This window comes from Tachysurus fulvidraco, chromosome 18, assembly GCF_022655615.1.
Source record: "Tachysurus fulvidraco isolate hzauxx_2018 chromosome 18, HZAU_PFXX_2.0, whole genome shotgun sequence".
Taxonomy (NCBI): domain Eukaryota; kingdom Metazoa; phylum Chordata; class Actinopteri; order Siluriformes; family Bagridae; genus Tachysurus; species Tachysurus fulvidraco.
In genome coordinates this window covers 13769637-13789550 of record NC_062535.1, presented here as the reverse complement: position 1 = coordinate 13789550, position 19914 = coordinate 13769637, and the positions used below count along the sequence as shown (strand labels likewise).

At 38.4% G+C, this 19914-nt stretch overlaps 1 long non-coding RNA gene across 1 annotated transcript; it reads right to left on the bottom strand.

The window, feature by feature from the left end:
- Positions 1–4556: 4556 nt before the first annotated feature.
- LOC113654039 lies at positions 4557–8076 on the bottom strand. The gene is made up of 3 exons (XR_007138519.1): positions 7432–8076; positions 7005–7152; positions 4557–5220 (listed from the first exon to the last, which is right to left on the bottom strand). It is a non-coding gene; the product is annotated as an uncharacterized LOC113654039 (long non-coding RNA).
- Positions 8077–19914: the final 11838 nt, after the last annotated feature.

Below are 19914 nucleotides of genomic sequence, written 5' to 3'. Positions count from 1 at the left end.
TATTGTAGCAGGTCCTCTGATACTGTTTATCCTCTCACACGGCATTTATGTAAATGGGTTCGCTGAAGGCAGCTCATTAGACCAGAGACTAGCTACAGGGCTAGAAATAGTAGCTTAGTAAAGGGAGATTTTTTACAGTCTTTCATAGATTCTTTTTTATTTTATTTACCTCTATGGTCTAATTAATAATGTGAATTGACTGTGTGGTTTAAAAAAAAAAAAAATCAGATGTCTATACGTTCCCCCTGTTCTCTGAGGCAAAAATCGCAAATGGCCACCTAACGACCAGCTTGAGCTGATGAAGTATTAGTAGAGGCCTTAAGATCGTGACGAATATCTTTGGAAGGCAAAGCATCAAGGACAAGTCTGTAAAAGCAAATGAAAAAGAAAAAAAAACAACACTGGAACACAACCCAATTCTGCTCATCGCAATTCAGCCCGTGACTATTTTACATCAGTCAATGACAACAGACAATTGTTTTTGGAGGAAAAAAGAGGATATTAATGTATCCCACATGAAATATTCATAATGCATCTGCTATCGCTGAGCAAACAACGAAACTCTTTTTACCAACACCATTCCTCTTATGCAAACGGAAGGCAATTAACATCTGAACTATTTATGTGATGCAAATGAGCTCGCTAATTTGAGGAGCTGATTGGTATCATTGCTTTGGCAATTATTTTTAGGCTTGAGAGGTATTAGCAATCACGCTTTAGAAGCGAGGAGAAGTGCAAGGAAAGAGATTCTGTAGTGTGGGTCAATGCAGTGGGGCACTGGGAGAGAAGATTTATCTGTGTTGGAGTGAGAGAGAGAGAGAGAGAGAGAGAGAGAGAGAGAGAGAGAGAGAGAGAGATAACAACATTGACTGTATATTTGTTTATTTTGGCTTTCAGCCTTATAAAGATTGTATTATAATAATATTTGAAAATGATGGCCTAATCACCATTATGCAGCTTAAAGTGTGATATTAAAGACATTAAACATGAGTGAAGTTAAAGGGCATTGCAAAGTGCTCCTGCCTCATGTTTCAAGGGTCCTGAGCTTGGGATCTTGTACAGTTTGTGTGGAGTGTTGGATTCTCTGCCTGTGTCTCTGCAGGTTTCCTCTGGGTTCTCCAAGAACACACCAATAAATGGAAAGGATAAGGTAAATTTCCATAGCCGTGTAAGGGGGTACCATTCAGTTGTGGCATTCAGTCAAGGCTCTGGGTCTCTGATCAAAAGGTAGCCGGTTCAAGTCCCAGCACCACCAAGCTGCAAATGTTTAGCAAGTACATTAACCCAAACTGCTCCAGAGGTGCTGTATCATGGCTGACCCCAGCTTCCTAAAAAGCTAGGATATAATGTACATGTGCTTCAGTCTGTGTGTACACGAAATCCTAATTTATTGAGATGCACCAGTATATGTAACAAATAAAATCTTCTTTTGTTGAGCATACCTTGAAGGTGGGATGAGTACTCAAATGGAACCTACAGTACATGAACATGCAAGAACTCTACACAGACAGCTCAAGACTGAAACCTGGGTTTAAAAGCAGCACTAGACATGAGTGGACTCTGTTTAAATTATGTTTATCTTAATAGAAATACGTTTTTTTTTTTTGCTGCAAGTTGAGCGTCTGTAAACAGAGTCTAGACTGCTGGCAACTTTTTAGACATTTGCCCAAACTATGGCTGTAACAGAATATGCTTTCAGTGTGAATCATTTACCTCAGCTATTCAGGTTACGTGCCAGTCTAGTATAAATTCAGGATATTGCTATTCCCCTGTCCACTTAATTCAGAGGCTTTGTGTTCTCTCAAATAAAGATAAGCCTCTTTAAAAGGCATCAGGAAAATGGAGAACTCTCTCTCTCTCTCTCTCTCTCTCTCTCTCTCTCTCTCTCTCTCTCTCTCTCTCTCTCTCTCTCTCTCTCTCTCTCCATCTCTCTCACACACACAGTCTAAGTTAACTCACACAAACTAACTGGAGCTCCAATTAAAAAGGCACACTTTTCACCGTTAAGGCATGCTTTTCATTTCATCAGGCTACAAAAACACTCAATATTCAAATCCGCCGCCTGGACCGAACCTGAATTACTAAGCAGGATTTCAGACAAGCGAGCAGAGCGCTGAGCCACCAGAGTGAAGAGGGAAGATTACATTTATCCTGGTGGCTTGTGCCAGTTTTTATTTAACTTCCAGCAAGCGGTGGCAGGTTACCTGAAGTAAAACATTAACTCCTAATTCAGTTTAAATAAATATAATTTTTAGTATCGGACAAACATTTTTACTTTAATGCAATTGTCCTTTATTTCCAAAAAATACCGAACATATCATGATGATGAAACATGGAATTTTACAGTGACCAAAATATGAAAATAAATAAATGAAAACTATTTGGATAAATCAAGTTGGTTAAAGAGCTAAAGACGGCATTCTCTCTGCTTCATAAGGAATGTGTGGTGTTAACAGCAGATTTGTTTTGCTAGCATATCCCACAAATGCTCGACTGGATTTAGACCTGATAAATAGGCCAAGTCAACACCTTGAACTCAAACCATTCCTGAAACAATTTTTGCAGTATGGCAGGGAGCATTATTCTGCTAAAAAAAACAAAAAAAAACAAAAAAAAAACTATTAGTATATACTGTTGCCATGAAATAAAGGGGTGTACATGGTCTACAGCAGTGTTCAGTTTGGTGGTACAATGAGGTACTGATCGTTTACTGCCTGCCTAATATATCCCAAGCCTTGACAAGAACCATTGTAAGGAGATAATAAACTCTATTGACATCACCTGTCAGTAGTTTTAATGTTATGACTGATTGGTATATACAGTAACTCATCTGACTTAGACTATTTATAATAATTAATGTGTAAGTAATAATTAATGATTGATGTAGAAAAAGATCTTAGTATTGCTCTTGCTCTTTTGCGGTCTGGGAGATTTCAACATTCAAACCATGATCTATTAGTTCATCTAACTCCTGACATTCATATCAAGGCTGCGGGAAATCAATTGCAATCTAAACTGACTGGGAAGAAAGGGAAACGATAAGGTCTGCCTCCATATCTCCCGTTCGCAGAAGTCGTGCGGAAATGAAGCTATAGTGGTGCCTTCGAATTTCTCTGAAGTCCAAGGTGAGCTTTAGTAATAGAGAAAGACGCAGGAACGTGTGGGGAAAAGTTCAGACTTGGGGGAAATCACAGGTCTGAATGCTGGAATGTGGGCCACATGGTGCCGCGATAAGACAGAAGTCATAAAGTAATCATGAGATTGTGTGATTGTTAGCTTTGGTGTAGTATATGAGAGAATGGCAGAAGCAGCGCATATTAAAGGCTGGTAAAGCATGTGACAGCCATCCTTCTTCAAGATGTCAGAGACTGAAGGGATGTGCATGTACGTGTAGTTGTGACACGAGCACGTGCACACATGCGATCCTTCATAATAATTAACCAGATGGAGGTCTGCATGCTTCAAATGTAAAAGCGCTCTCCTATCTTCTCTAATGATAATAATTGTGATTACAGCACTCAGCACTCGCTGTGGCTTCTCCTGATTTTTAATTACAGACCAAGCTGCCTGTTAAATGGAAGGGAAGAAAACGAGGAAGTATATGTTTACACTAGGAAATGAAAAAGGAGGTGGAATTTACGTGGAGTTTAGAATTAGTCATTTTCTATATCACTTTGATTGAGGATTGAATGAGATTATAAACTCATTGTTTGTAATATCACGTGTTTCATATACTGTTGGTTTAACCAGTTAGTGTACTCTGTGTAGGTTTTCGTGAATAAAAAAAGCTCAGTGGGGTGTTTACAGGTAAATAGAGTTAGCTCTTGTATTTGTCTAATGTAGCTAAACCGTTAACTAACTCTAGCTGGGATGCTACACAGGCATCTCAGGAACTAAATATTTTAGCCAACTAAATGTTTACATTTACAGCATTTAGCAGACGCCCTTATCATGAGCGACTTACATTTTTATACAACTGAGCAATTGAGGGTTAAGGGCCTTGCTCAGAGTCCCAGCAGTGGGAACCTGGTGGACGTCGGAATTGAACTCACAACCTTCCGATTGGTAGCCCAACACCTTAACCACTAGGCTACCACATCCCACAGTTGTGTACTGTACAACCCATTTTAATGATAGTCACTCTTTCCGATTTTCTAGAATTTCCGGACAGATTAGAATTTACAATGACATTTAACTCATATGCGTCTACATTGGAAACTATAAGGTTTTTATTTATTCTTTCAATTGCAGGTAGGAAAAGGGGATTTAGCAATATGCTAATTTTTAACTAGTTTTACTATTTCTAGCATGTTGGAAAACTTGCACATTGCAAATGAACTTTTTTACCCACATATTTTAATCATACTTTTTTAAGCTAACTAGTGAGATGGAAACTAGCTAACAGACAAAGCTGCTTTGATTTTGCCATGCTGTTAAAGAAAAATATTCAATGACAGTGGTGTAGTGCAGTGTTATTTTCCTATAACATCATGCTAGCATGTTATTTTTTTATTATTATTATTTTAATAGCAATTTCCATTTTCCATTTTCCCTTAAAGAAGATGTAATAGTTTCTATCTGTTTATAGTTACAGTATGTTTAACATGGTGCAACGTTAGTGAAACTTATTTACAACTTACTTACTGTATGTTATAACAGCTCTAAAGAGGGTTTCATGTGTTTCTTTTTATCTTAACAAGGTGAAAAAAGAATATATAATGGTACATATAAACTTAGAAGCTTCCCAATGGTGGAAAATGTACTGAAAAAAAAACATTGACTAAATGCTTCCTCAGAAAGGTTTTCTTCATTTACATAACATGTTTTCAGTCTGTTATCAGGCTTAGAATATGTTGAGAATTAATACGTGTATTTATTGTGCCCAAAAAACAATAATTTTAATGTGTACCTTCTCCCAAGTGTATAAAATGGACCAGATTGAATTTCAGATCCCATTTTGTGTGCTTCGCCTGGAAATTGATGGAACAAGTGGACTCCATATGAAATATGGAATGTCTAACACATGTGGGCATTAATACAAATTCACTATTAAGGCAGAATCCCGTCTTCATTTTTCTTCTCTTTATGAAACGTCTCTCACATGCGGTCACATACAACCCAGGACTTGTGTGTGTACTCTGATGCCGTGTGATGCCACGTGCCATGATGTAAGGCTATAACATGGATCTGCCTATTGTATTGCATCACTTCCTGCGACCTCTGTGAACAGATTTTGGGGAAAAAAATGCATGTCATAAAGGAGAATGTTTCTTAAAATGCTAATTAAAAGTATAAAAAATTTAAATTGTTGATTTATGTCTAAACATTTAAAATACATGACGATAGAATCTTATAAAAATGTAATATAAATGTAGTATGAGGTTCTGCACTGCTTGTGAAGGTATCACTTACGTTATAGTAGCTACATGCATTTATTCCTTCACCTGCATATCTCTCTTCCTCTCTCTCTCTCTCTCTCTCTCTCTCTCTCTCTCTCTCTCTCTCTCTCTCTCTCTCTCTCTCGCTCTCTCGCTCTCTCTCTCGTGATGTTAATAGAACAAAATAAGATAATGCACAAATTCAGCCTTCTTACAGAGAACCTCACCATGTGCATTAATCATTTTCTTCGTGAAATAAGATGTTTCACTCATTATTACTCATACATTATGCACAGCATCTGTTTCTCAACGCTTTCTGACTCAATCAGAATCACGAATTCAACAACTCGGTGGTATATTTCAATTACGTAGCGGTTTTGTATGGCTAATTGAAATGGACGGAGTTTATCCTGAGGGTCGCTGGCTGAACAAGGCTGCCTGTTAGTGAGTAGATGTAAATCACCCTGTCTTTATACTGTACCACTGATTAACTGTATTCATGCAACAGTCCTGACTGACAGTAAAGCACCTTCCCTATAAAACCCGCTGGTTAATCTTGATTTATATCTCGTTGAGTCGGATGTTTAGACATGTTGCCGTTCTTCATTCTTTTTTTGAAGCTGGTTCATTTTGTAAAGTGCGTTCCAAGAAGGTATGATTTAAATGCAAAGGGATTCCACAGTACACGCTGACTGCAGAGCTTCCCTGGCCCTCGACACACCTTCAGCCTAACACTGGAAACCAAAGATTTGACGAGTCACATTCACACAGGTTATCGTTCTCAGTTGCTTTTGACTTCTCCAATTAAGGGTACTCTCTCTCTCTCTCTCTCTCTCTCTCTCTCTCTCTCTCTCTCTCTCTCTCTCTCTCTCTCTCTCTCACACACACACACACACACACACACACACACACACACACACACACACACACACACACACACACACACACACACACACACACACTCTTAACGAAGGCCATAAGCAAGGCCGAAGTAAACAGATAATACCATTAATGGAGCTATATAAAGCCAGTCAATTGAATATCATTTTAATCTTTGTATTATTCTGTGTTTTCTGTGTTACCCTAGCAACGGTGTGTTCAGCTTTCGATCTTGAGCTCAATAATTGATTGTTTTCATTATATCCTGTTAACACTAATTGATTTATACATTCTTGCCTGCTGTGTGATTTTTCATGGGTCTGTGATGTATTTCTCAGCCCTATGACCTCATGTCCTTGATTACTTGTACTGTAGCTTCTGTTACAAGTTCTTTTTTTAATGAGTATAAAGTCTGATTGTTTTGTGTTTTCGGAGTATGAATATGAACCTGTATTTAATTTTTCTTGGTATATCCATACTATGGGAGGTTAGCTATACTTTAAGAGGTTCTTTAGGCTGTCTTTTTTTTTTTTTTTTTAATGTTTCTCCAGGAGCCATCATGGTAAGGTTTTAAAAAGAAAATGACGCCTAACAGAAGCCCTGAGGTATAAAGGAATACACCAGAACAGATGATTCCACATACAATGATTATTAAGAGTTTTAAGACTGCAAATTACAGTAAAAGTGCTTCTGCTTTCCAGATACTCATTTTGATCATCTTGCCTCCTAAAAATGTTAAATACATACCGGTAAGTGGTGCTGCATTGCCCTGAGGTATAAATGAGTGCATGAACAAGTGAATGGTGCCCTGTGGTGGATGTTTTCCTGCTTTACATGCAGTGTTCTAGGAACAGGCTCCGGCTCCACTCCGACACTGACCGGGATAAATCACTTCCTGCAGAGGAATGAATATGTTTATTATATTCGAGTTTTCTTGACTTTCTCTTTTTATAGCTCATGTTTTTTTATTCAGTTTCACCTGAGATCATTCATCACCACCAACAACAATTCAGAGCTCATTTTTAGCTTCCTGTCAATTAGGCTTTGCGCCACATGTCCCCAAGGAGTTTTCTTTATTTAATAGAATTAATTTTGCTATTTATTTATTTGATGTATATTGACACGTATCACATGGCTGCTTTTAATGCTAATAAAGAATGACTTCTGCCGTTACCTACTGCAGATCACGCAGATCTCTCTCCTCCCTGTCGCTGTTTATTAGTTCATATCTACTGCCAACGAACGTCATCACTCATCCCTTTCACATGTGCATCAAAGTAGAAAGCAAACAGCATTTGTGAGTGCCTAATGGCAGCCACCAATCATTGTTTAACTGGGCCAGCCATCAGCTGAGTCATAACATTAATTGACTTGAGCAGTTCTGTCCTAAGGCACAATTACTTTAGGTGGCTTTGGAGACGGCAGAATGATATGGATCAATGCATTTTAGTCCTTTTGTTTTGATGATTTTGATTGATTGTGTTTGCATTGACTTTAAACGTGCCTTTTCTGGGGCGAGACTCGGTAGGCGAGTCGTACTTGAGGGCTGCAGACATGTCGTGACCGGGACAATGTAATGTAATTGGTTCTGTTGATGTAAGAAAGACAGGGACAGCAAGCAAACAAAAGTGTGATGAATAGAAGATGTAAAGAGTTGTTATGACATTCAGAAGCATTTTTCACACTGAATGGCAGCATTGTGTGCATCTTTTTCTCAGACTAATGATTGCTACACTCTGTGACTGATTGATAACAGAGTTCGTCAGGGCCTTATAGGGTTGCATCTCAGCATCTTAGCATGTTAAACCTGGTGTAGTCTTCTGACCTGCACACACACACACACACATACACACACACACACACACACACACACACACACACACACACACACACACACACACACACACACACACACACACACACACACACACAGGGTAATTTTAAACCTAAACCTATTCTACCTACGTACAGATGATGGTTGAGAGAAAAAAAAACACAGAGCAGTTGAATCATGTAATCTGATGTGCCCAGGAAAATGCCCAAAGCAACCAGGCACTATGTATCCTGGGATTTCCTTCATCAGGGCCAGCGTTTGTTCATTTGCATGTGTTCTAATCTCTACAAACAGCACAGAGAGGAAGCCAGTTGGCACTTTTTCTTTTATACTCAAGTTTTGATCTGATTAATAGCTTAACATGTTCCAGCCTGTATTTTAACTTCGTCTTCGTCTTTTGTACATTGATCTTAGCTGATTAAAATGTTGATGTTGACTTCCTGTTCCACTTCATGATGACACAGTAGCCAATTAGTAGCACAATATGCTCAATTAGGTTCCGTGCCAAATATTAGAATTTACTAACAAGACAACTCTAATTATTAGGTTTTAATATTCAAACAATGGAATATGACTAAATCCGTTCAGAAATACTGACAAGTTTCCTCTTCTTAGCCGAGAAGATTATTTTCTGGAAACATTTGTCAGGATCCTTGTCTTTTGTTTTGTGTCTGTAGTGTCTTCGTGGTTTGTGTCGTTATTTTTGAGTTTTGGTTTTGTTGGTTATGTTTAATAAATCTTTGTTTTTTTTTTTTGCTATCCTGCATTTGGGTCTTTTTTATCCATTGAGACACCTCGTACTATGACAACATTACTTAAATCCTATCAGAAATCTTGTCAGGTTAGCTCATCTTAGCAAAATGGGCTAACAATAATAGTGAATATTATAGATATTTAAGGAATATGACTTAAATCCTTTGAGCAATCTTGTCATGTTAGCTCATCTTAACAAAGTGGGCTAAAGATAATAGTGAATATTATATATATTTAAGGAATATGACTTAAATCCTTTCAGCAATCTTGTCATGTTAGCTCATCTTAGCAAAGTGGGCTAAAGATGATAGTGAATATTATATATATTTAAGGAATATGACTTAAATCCTTTCAGCAATCTTGTCATGTTAGCTCATCTTAAAAAGATTGCTATTATCAGCAGTGAATATTATGATAGTTATAAATATCAGTTACAAACTCTCTGAGAAATCCTGTCAGGTTAGCTCACGATAGCTCACTTAGAGTGTAAATAACTTCATTCCTTCTACTTCCATATATGGTCTCATGTACGGTCATAAAGACACGCCCACTCAGAGCCTCATGCATTTCCATATATGGACTGAAAGACACTGTTTCATTGCCATGTAATCTGTAGGCAGACAATAATAGGATTTTCCGCGGTTTGTTCTCTGTGTTAACCCTGACTGCTCACGCTGGCTGATTTAGAGTATGATTTGCAGAAAAGTCTCATTAAAAAGATCTTATCCAGTAATTTGGAAAGTATTAGAAAGCTCAGAATAAGATTAGCGTGTTTAGCCACAGAGATCTTTTTACACTGATGTGGACAGAGATTTCCCAGCCAAGGCCTGAGATTTAGTGTTGATAATACCTGATTTGTACTCCTTGCTTTCTAGTGCTTGATATCGGCACTTTAGTTGTATCCGTGATCAGTGAGTAATAGAAGCCTTCTGTAAACAGAATTTTAATCAAACATGATGGCAAAGTCATTACTGTGGTAATGCAGTCTGCAACTAGGCTCATAGACTCATAGATGGGGAAATACAGAAGCTAAGTAAAGAAAAATTGAGATAGAGAGAGGAGAGAAAGTGAGTGAGAGAGAGACAGAGAGAGAGAGAGAGAGAGAGAGAGAGAGAGAGAGAGAGAGAGAGAGAGAGAGAGAGAGAGAGAGAGAGAGAGAGGAAATATACCATCCTCTCTTTGATTAAACATTACATCCCACCTGATTTTAAAATGCATGCACAATAAAATTAAAGATAAAATTTATACTACATTATGCTCTCTCTCTCTCTTGCTCTTTGTTTCTCTCTCTCTCTCTCTCTCTCTCTCTCTCTCTCTCTCTCTCACACACACACACACACACACACACACACACACACACACACACACACACACACACACACAGAGCTGGATCTTGCATTCAAGAGTCAGATTTGTATTCATTACCACTGCTTTAAAAGCATCTCCTTGACATCACTGGCCGCTTGCTTTACATGCTGGTGCTAAATCCCGTCCATCCTCTGCTCGTCCGCTATCTGTTGCATCGATTTCCCGTTGAGCAGATGGAACTTTCAGCTCACGCTATCCTGCTGCGTATATCATCTATAGATCTGATGGGTGGGGAGTGGCAGCTTAAGAGAGCTTATAGTGATTTCTGTTGGAAATAGGCTACACTCTGGTTACACTTTATAACTAACAAACAGGATTCCTCAGTTATAGTTAAAATCATAAATGAACTTCAGGAGTAATGTTATTTATTTATTTATTTATTTATTTGTTTGTTTGTTTGTTTGTTTGTTTGTTTGTTTGTTTTATTTGTTCGTTTGTTTATGCCTTGGGAACTTACAGTAATTCTGTAGTAACGATAACATAATAAAATAAGGGCATTAATAGTAATATTATTTTAATATTAGAGCTGCTGTTATGAAAAAATAACCTTCTGACCAATCACAATTGAGAATTCAACAGTAGTCTGTACCGTGGTATAGAAATGGTTATTTCTGCCTTACAAATTAGCCTTTCACTGCTTTGTACCTACAGTATACTATGAGGACAATAAAGTTGTCTAAACTATCTATCTATCTATCTATCTATCTATCTATCTATCTATCTATCTATCTATCTATCTATCTATCTATCTATCTATCTATCTTTAAAATGAGGTTAGTTTCAGGTTTTTTCTCTCTATCCATAGGTCACATTGTTCTGTACTCTCTCTCTCTCTCTCTCTCTCTCTCTCTCTCTCTCTCTCTCTCTCTCTCTCTCTCTCTCTCTCTCTCTCTGTGTGTGTGTGTGTGTGTGTGTGTGTGTGTGTGTGTGTGTGTGTGTGTGTGTGTGTGTGTGTGTGTGTGTGTGTAGCCAGGCTGGTATAGTTGATGAAGCTGTAGAGTGGAGTTTGCTGGTTAAGGACAAGCCTAGAATAGGAGTCAGCTGGGAAAATACCCAAGCATAAAATCGATAATAGTAAAACGAACACGAGCTCTTCACATTTTTACAGAGAAGACTTATGTACCCTTGAATATATATGTATGTGGAGGTCATCAGAATGCACACTTGAGTGGGCTACTTCACTACAACTATGACTAGGTTTCAGTACAGGATGAAAAGCAGGCATAAGAGACGCCGCTGCATGCTGTGTGTTATTGATGAAAACATTACGACTCAATCTGAAAAACATTGGAAGGTTTTAGCCAAAGCGGAACAGCCCTTCTATCTCTGATTACTACAACAACACTGGGTTTTCAAATAAAGGAAAAGTAGTATTGCTTTATTACAAGAAAAAAGAAAAACCCTTATCACTTCGCTTTAGCTCAAATTTCATTTTCCTTCTTTCTTAAGCCACGTTCACACGTACAACAGTTGTATCTCTGCAAGTCGGCAGTCGCTGTACACTGAAGTCACCAGTCCGTGTTTATTTCCTACTATTGTTGGCAGCTAGCATTCAAAATGACAACAAATCATTTTGCTTGTTGATGTAGAATGAAATATTCTAACAGGTGAAGTTGAGTTTGTGCATAAGATTCAGTAGCGTTTATCTGAATCATACAGTGTCGTACAGTATAAGATGAAGAAAAAGTGGTGTGTGCTTTTTGTCACAGATCACATGTTCTCTAAAGTCTTCACCTCCACTGGTAGTCACAGCACCATGTTACATCGCTGGACACGACCACACCTAGTCACTGTCACTTATGTCAGCAGACGTTGCCATATGCTCTTAAAAATAACGATGCTAGAGTGAATCTTTCTCAGGGAGTATGGTTCTATGAAGACACTTTAACATTTGTTCAACATTTCCACTCCACAAAAGATTGTAGTGCAAAATATGGTTCATTTAAGTGACATGACGTGACATACGGCTAAGTATGGTGACCCATACTCAGAATTTAACCCATACTCAGCATTTAACCCATCCTAAGTGCACACACACACACACACACACACACACACACCGTGAACACACACCCGGAGCAGTGTGCAGCCATTTTTTTATGCTGCGGTGCCCGGGGAGCAGTTGGGGGGTTCGGTGCCTTGCTCAAGGGCACCTCATTCGTGGCCGGCCCGAGACTCGAACCCACAACCTTTGGGTTATGAATCAGACTCTCTAACCATTAGGCCACGGCTGCCGGAACTTCTGGAAGGTTCTGAAAGAAAAACTTTTTTTGGAAGCAAAAAAAAAGGTTCTTTTGGTTCTTCCTGGAACCAAAATTTTTAAGTGCTTTCCAAAATGCAGTACTTCAGATTTCAAACTGAATTAAATATTTATTCAATGCACTCTGAGTCTAATCACATAGGATATTTGAAATCGATAATTTCTGAGATGAAATCCATTAAAATCCTGCTCACTCTTTTAAACAGATGAGGCATAATTCTTATTTTCAGACTAACAGCTTACATGAGATGAATTTTTTTCCGATGTTTTCAGATTGAGTCGTAAGAGAAACTTTTCCTGGTGTAAATATTTAAGTTGGAGAACGATGTGGTTACAGATAATTCATCACAAATTGTGTATATACAGTAATTGTGATAAAGTGTGTTTTTATTTAGTGGACTGACACGAACGGGATTGACCCATGCATGCCGTCAGTTTTACAGACACTGGGGATTTTTACTCTGTATTACACACCATTTTCCTGCACCTTTGGTAGCATCAGTGTCATGCTGACTGCTCCAGTGGCACTGGTATAACATTTTGCTTCTTTTTCTTGACAAAGACATGTCAAATAAAAAAAAAAAAAATGCTGGAATCTTTTGTTCAGGGACAAGATCATGCTGAGAATCTCTACACATTTTTGACATTTTTTTTTTTACTTCTAACACCGGACCTTGTCATATCTTAGGGCTTTTTATTCTATCTGAGTCAAGGCCTGCTGTTAAGCTTTCTTTTATTCTTGTAGCCTATTTGTACTCGTCTATACACTAACAATGACAGCTCAGTGGTTCAGGCTACGTTTTAGCGAAAGAAGTCAAATCTCAGGGCCAACAAGAAACTTTAAAATGCTTGGACAATATTCTCTCTCATAAAAACGTCTAATGAATTAATATAAGCAAATCTTGTAACTGTAATGTCAGTGATGTAGTGCAGTGTTGGACTGGACATGCTTCTAGAATAATTTCACACAAATTCTGTCTCTATCTGTATCTTTTTAGTGATTCAAATATCTAGTGTCAGCATCGTTTGTGAATTCTGGCTGTGATGGTTCCTCAGACCTCAGCTACATCACTCAAGGTTACAATTAACCTCAATTAATATGATTGATTGAAACACTTTCTGATGTTTAGATGGTCTCTAGTGTAAATGTGTGTATGCGCACCATTTCTGTCTGATCCCTGTCTGGGGGTCCTCTGCTTAAGAGAAGTCTTCATTTTGTCACATATACATTACAGCAGAGTGAAATTATTTCTTCACATATCACAACTTTAAAAATTGGGGTCAGAGCGCATGGACAACCATGATACAGCACCACTGGAGCGGGGAGGGTTAAGGGCCCAACACTGGCAGCCCAGAGCATTAAATGATTGAGCTACCACTGCACAATTCCCCCAAGAAAGACTACAGATTCCCTGTAAACCTGTGTAGGATAAATGGTTCAAAATATGAATGGACCGAAACCCACTGTGACACTGTAAATATTCATTCATTCATTTATTTTCTACCACTTATCTGAACTTCTCGGGTCACGGGGAGCCTGTGCCTCAGGCATCATCGGGCATCGAGGCAGGATACACCCTGGACGGAGTGCCAACCCATCGCAGGGCACACACACACTCTCATTCACTCACACACTCACACACTACGGACAATTTTCCAGAGATGCCAATCAACCTACCATGCATGTCTTTGGACCGGGGGAGGAAACCGGAGTACCTGGAGGAAACCCCCGAGGCACGGGGAGAACATGCAAACTCCACACACACAAGGCAGAGGCGGGAATAGAACCCCCAACCCTGGAGGTGTGAGGCGAACATGCTAACCACTAAGCCACCGTGCCCCCGCTGCTGTAAATATGCATGTATAAAATTATAAAACTAATCACTAATGCTAAACTTTTTTTTACTAACTTAGTGCCAGTCTGTCGTGTTCACATTATCTGTATATTTTGACTTCTATCCAAAGTGGACTTGTTTGTATTTTTGTTAATGGAAGCAAAACATATGCCAGTACACTGGAAAGAGAACTCAATCAAGCAATTACTTTCATTTTAAGACAAACACTAGTGTCAATTGACTTGGCAAATCTGGATTACATTTCGAAGACTCTTGCTAAACAAGCAAGGCATGTTTATCTCTTGCCTTTGTTTTTTTTTTTTCATTATGGATTGGAAGCCACTAAAAAGCACTCGAGGCAGGAACTGCAGGGAATTTGGGAGAACTCCTTCTGAGACAAACTGCTGTGGCTTATTGCCACAAAAACACACTCTCAATTCTTCCAACGGTGATTCAGAATAACGAACGCAACAGGATGCGGCTTCTAGCTGTGGCAAAGAAATGGGATGCTTTCATAATTCTAGGAGGTGACACGCCTCGGCCTGTAGGCCAGGCGTATAAGTGAGAGAGACTGTTCCAGAAAGAATTACTTTCTCCTGTTTACCAAACTCTGTGCTCAGGAAGTAAAAAAGAAAATGTTAATGAAAGATGGTTAATCACATATCATTTTTTTTTCTAAATTCTCCATTGAATATATCACGATCAGAGATTCTCCAGAAAGTAGAATTTGGTATAGAACAAAGGGGTGGGGAAGCCTTTATTATCACCACATATACATTATGTTACAGTGCAGTTCTTTTCTTCACATACCCCAACTGATGAGGTTGGGTTCAGAGTCCAGGGCTAGCTATGATACAGCACCATGGAACAGGGAGGTTTGAGGCCTTGCTCAGGGGCCCAGCAGTGGCAGCTTGGCTGGGCTGGGCCTTGAACCCCGATCCTCCAATCAACAACCCAGAGCCGTAACCAGTTGAGCCACCACTGCCCCTTCAAATGTGATAATGAGAAATGAGAAAATGTGATAGTCTATAATATAAAATATGCAGTTTGAGTACTACAAACATCATATCAATCCATGCAAATTCTAAATTTCTTTATTTATTGTCATTGTAAATGAGTTGAAATGAGGAGATGAGCTGGATATAAACATCAGTGTTAACAAACTCCTATTCATGCTCGTCTTGTCTCTGAAAGCAAAAATCTAATTAGTTTTCTCATTGAAACCCTATTTGAATATGACAGACAGGACCATTGGTGATTATCGGGATATGAATTCCTAATTAATCGCAATACCACAAAAAAAACAAAAACAATACAAAAATAGATGCAGTAGGCCAACAGCAATAATGACGCAGATCTTCATCACTCAGCAAATTAGCGTTGATATGAAGGTCTGACTGAAGCGGACTGGAGTCAAATGACTGACGAGACAAGAAAATAGTTTTGTTTTCTCCTAATTTTAAAAAGATGAATGGACAGGAGAAATGCAAATGATTTAAGGAGAAAACAGCCTTGAGATTAGCATACAGTAATTAGCAACTTTGGAGAGAAAATATTAGATGTATTACCAGAACAGTTTCTTGAATGAAAAGTAGGCTGGCTAATAATGAATAGGGGCTTGTATAGAGATGCCATTTTTTCTGTACAACTCTGTAATAGTGACTACTCTGGTAAAAATAAAATCTTTAAAACCATGCAGACAGTAATCCTGTCTATCAAACGCAATCAGAGCAAGATGATGAGTGTAGGGCACAACACAAAAAAATCATAAACGGTGCTTACCGCTTGATGAACAATCTGGAGAACTGTGAGATCACTTAGAAATCATGACAATAGCATTATTACTGCAAATGATACGAACAGTTTTGCACTCCATCAGTAAACCGTTGATAACATCAACATTACAGTGTTAAAAATAGAATGAATCTCGTGGTTGCACTTCCTTTTTGTGCATATAATACACAGACATAGAAGGGAATTGATTTATAATCACATTCACTGGTGTCACCCGGATGAGGATGGCTTCCCTTTTGAGTCTCTCATGGTTTATTTCTTGTGTCTTGTCTGGGAGTTTTTATTCTGGGAACATCATCACCTCTGGCTTACTCATTAGTAAAATAAAAAACAATGCATTTATACATTTTAAATTTAGATCTTGAATGTATATATTACTGTAAAGCTGCTGTGTGACAATGTCCATGGTTGAAAGCGAGTAAAACAAACTAAATTGGATTGAACTGAATTATAAGTGATTGCAAATGTACTGTAAATGATCTGTTGCCTGGTAACATAGATCATTTATATTTACATTTACATTCACTTTTACAGATTTATAGATGGCCGTATCCAGAGCGACGTATAAAAGTGTTTTGAAGTCTCTATCAGTGAGTACATCAACTCTGGTTTACTAGGTTACAGACTTTTTCCAGAACAGAAAAGAGTGTTGCTGTATACCTACCTCTTACCCTGAGAGATGGTGGGACCAGTCGATCAGTGCTGGTAGTTCTGAGGGAACGAAGTGCAGTGTGAGGAGTGACAAGTGCTTTGAGGTAAGGGAGCTGGTCCATTTTTGGCTTTGTAGGCAAACATGAGTGAATCTGTGGAGCCAGTGGAGGCTCCACAGCAGCACTGAGCTATTGTATTTACATCTGGAAAAAAAACAATGGTGCCAAGACTTTCATAAGACTGACATGTTATAATTAGGCACGATGAAGACTACAGAACTCTCATTTGCCAAAACCAACATTTTTTCCCCTATTCTTAAATGTACAGGGATTATTTTGGACCATGTGAGGATGTATCTTCATGCACAGTGGATTACAATTAAATCGAGGTGCAATCAAAAAAAAAAAAAGACAACTTATTGTGATGATCAGTTTAATTCTGGCTTCAATTTAAACACAACTAAAGAATCTAAAATGTCTACAATTAATCCACCATGTGCCTACAAAATGAATGATCAATCAACAAATCAATACACAGCTGATTAATTATCAAATCATCAATAAGGCACTCAGCAAATTATGTATACATATAAACAGACACATAAGCATGTGTATTATAAATTAGTCACCAAATTAACAAACAAACCACGAAAGAAATCAGTAATAATGGTGTAGAAACATCTTCCACTGTAACTTAATGTTGGCTATAGGATGTGTTGTCTACAGTAGTGTCTGAGAGCTTTTTTTTAAGTCTGGATCTGACCTAAAACTGATCCGAATCTAAACTTGGACTGTATAGTGATGCACAACCCGCGGTTCTGAAAGCACACATTCCCACAGTGCTGGCTAAGAGAATCCATTTCAAAGATTTTATTTAGCTTTAAAGTAGAACACAAATAACTTTGGGTTTATAAAATAGTCTTACATTCAGTACAAGTTTCCTCTTTGTGCAATGAGCTATGAAAGAGGAACATTTTCATTACAGCAAAAAAAGTAAATGTAAAAGAAAAACTTACTCACTGAGGTTTTGTGTAGGTAAATATAACAGAACAGAAGCCTTTATTTTGTCACCTATACACTACAGCACAGTGAAATTCTTTCTTTGCGTATCCTAACTTTGGATGGTGGGGTCAGAGCACAGGTCATCTATTTTACAGAACCCCTGGTGCAAGGAGGGTTAAGGGGCCTTGCTCAAGGGCCCAACGGTGGCAGCTTGGCAGTGCCGGGGCTTGAACCCTGATCCTCCAATCAACAATCAAGAGCCTTAATCACTTGAGCCACTACTGGCCGAAAGACAGGAGCTACAGTAACAAGTTGTGAGGAGTAGAATTTGAGTTATTTGAAATATTTTCAGAGTACATTTAGCTGTTTTCTATAAAAGCCTCTGAGGTGTGGAGGTCAAAGTGATCTCCATTCTCCGGCATAAAGGCATAATTCCTGCCCTGTACTCTCTTTTCTCCACATATGCCAGTCCAACTTTTCCAAGCAGCCAAAATATCCACAAAAGAGAAAAAATAAATTCATACTTTTTCCTACAACAACAATGCAATCCCTTCTGGATTCCTATGATATACAGTACAGTATTTCAAGTCTAAGCAGTAAAAAGACATTTTGACTCGCACCAGTGACTCTGAGAAACCAACAGCTGGATGCACGCCAGAGAACCAAGAGCTTTCTACAGCACAACGTAATTATGTTTTTAAGTCGGACCAGCATGCGGTGAAGGGTCAAGTGCTAGACTTAATTGTGCGTATTGAAAGGAAAAGAGCTTGTGGCTATGGGAACACGCATCATTTTCATGGCAATTGCAAGCTTTCGCCTAGAGAAAGGACAAAAAGTGTTCCCGGAAGGGCCTTAAAGGATTAGTCGTGTGCTGAAAAGCCAGTTGAGAGAAACAAATATGCGACCGTGTGCATGGGCCACAGTGTGACTGCAATCTAATATAATGTCCTTTATCTCCCAGAGATCATTACAGGTCGGTCAATGTGTCTTAATTATTTTAGCAGAATTAGCACTGGTGTTGTTGAAACATCTTTTCCTTACAAGCCCTTGCATATCACAGGGAGACGTTTAGTTTCATATGAAAGGAACATCCTCATGACCTCACAGAGTCTATCCGGGTGATTTTCACCTAGTTAAACACTATTAATTCGAAATTACAGAGTCGCATCGTTTTCGTCCTGTCTTTTGTCACTGTCTTACCTCGAGTAGATAATTTCATCAAAGGTAAGAGGAAAGACAATGAATACGGGAAAAGACAGAAGAGAAAAAACACATACAGCGATTTAATTACGGTACAGCCAGTTTGACAAAGTGTTTTAATCACTATATTGAATTAATTACTTGACAAAGCCACAGGAGGGAATGTAGGGATTCTCTCAAATGTGTGCTGCGGTAAGCGTGAGAAACGTGCTGGATTATAACGGTATTATGTATCAGGCCTGGCATCTGCAGTATAAATGAGTCATTATGCTTCACTGGGGCATGGCAAGTGAGCTTGACTGAATAGGAATCTATTTTTAATCAGTTACTGTATCTGTATGCTAATTAGAGAAAGAGAACAACAAGAAGAAACCTTGTATCTTAGACCACACCCACGCTGGATTTAAAGCCGAATACAGATAAGAATATGAATATTAGGAGTTCTACCTATACGGATACAGATAGTTGCATCGCTTCATGCCAAATTCTGAATTGCTAACTGAGCTAACTAAAAAGTTTTGCGGTTTAAATCAGATTGTTTATCATACAAGTAAATAAACTTGCATCATATTAAACAAAATTGTTTTGTATGGCGAGGCAGCAAAAGTCTACAATCCATTATCTGGATGTAAGTGAACATGGGATATATATTAAATTCTTGCTGTATATTTAGCTCCTCTGAGAAGAATCAAACCAGGTCCGTTTGGGTGATTAATTTGGCCCATTTCACTTTCAGAAACTTTGTCATTGTTTTTGTTTCTGGTTTATATTTTTTCTAAGGTAGTCATGAAGATATGAGCAGTTAAGCTGCTTCTGTACACCTTATAACACTCTGTTCTGTCAGGTGTACTGCATATTAAAATTCATCTCATCTCTACTGAAAACTTCCTTTTTTTTTTTTTTTAAATATATAAAACCTGACCTTTCTGTAAACCCTCTGACTTAATGCTACCTCGTTCAT